Here is an 842-nt window from a genome sequence, read left to right as displayed (position 1 = left end):
CCGGGGCGGAGTCGAGGCGCGGCCACGCCCCCCGGAGTGGCCGGGCGCGCCCACAGGGCACAGTCTTAAAGGGCTCGTTCCTACCGAAAGAAACTTCGGACGAGCTTGCGAGTCATCGCTCTTCTGAAAGGCGGGGCGACTCTATAGGAAACTCCGGACCCCGCTTTGTCACCTACCACAAGATACTGCCGCCCGGTGCTCAGGCGTCTCCTCCCCGGGCAGAATGCGGGTCCCCGAGGGGCGTGGGAGTAGCTGGGAACACCGCCGCCTGAGGCTTTGAACGCGAGCTTCCCAGGGCTTGGCGCCAGCTGCTCGGGGCTGTGCTGGGACCGCAGGGCGCTCAGCAAAGTTAGGACACCCCAGAGCTGGCGGCCCCACCCTCGTCCCTGTGCCAATGTGGGGCCCGCTTCCACCGCAGGAACCCTCGCGCACACCGCTCCGGGTTGATGGGGCGCCTGCAGCCTGTGGAACTCCCACCTCTCACATCCGTGCCCCCGCCCCAGCCATGTGGCAGCTCCGAGGCGCGAACCGCAGAGGACAGGAGGAAGGGCCCCCGCCATCCACGTGATCCTCCAGCCCCCTCCCGCAACTTGCCCCACACCCCGCGGCGGGGACTCGGGGCTTTGGGGAGCCACGTGGCCCACAGGACCCTGACGCCACGATTCAGTCTGGAAGTTGCATCCAGATTCTTCTGGCTGGGGCGCGAGCGGCGTCCCCGATCTACTCCGCACCCGGGGAGGCGCCCACGCGATCTCCAGGACACGATTGGCCAGGGCGCAACCGCTGAGTCTACACAAGAAACGGGTGGTGGGGACCCCCGTGCAGTAAACCACGGCCCTTTC

Source organism: Chinchilla lanigera, unplaced genomic scaffold (assembly GCF_000276665.1).
Source record: "Chinchilla lanigera isolate Chin_1 unplaced genomic scaffold, ChiLan1.0 scaffold00007, whole genome shotgun sequence".
NCBI lineage: Eukaryota > Metazoa > Chordata > Mammalia > Rodentia > Chinchillidae > Chinchilla > Chinchilla lanigera.
This window is presented reverse-complemented; position numbering follows the sequence as displayed.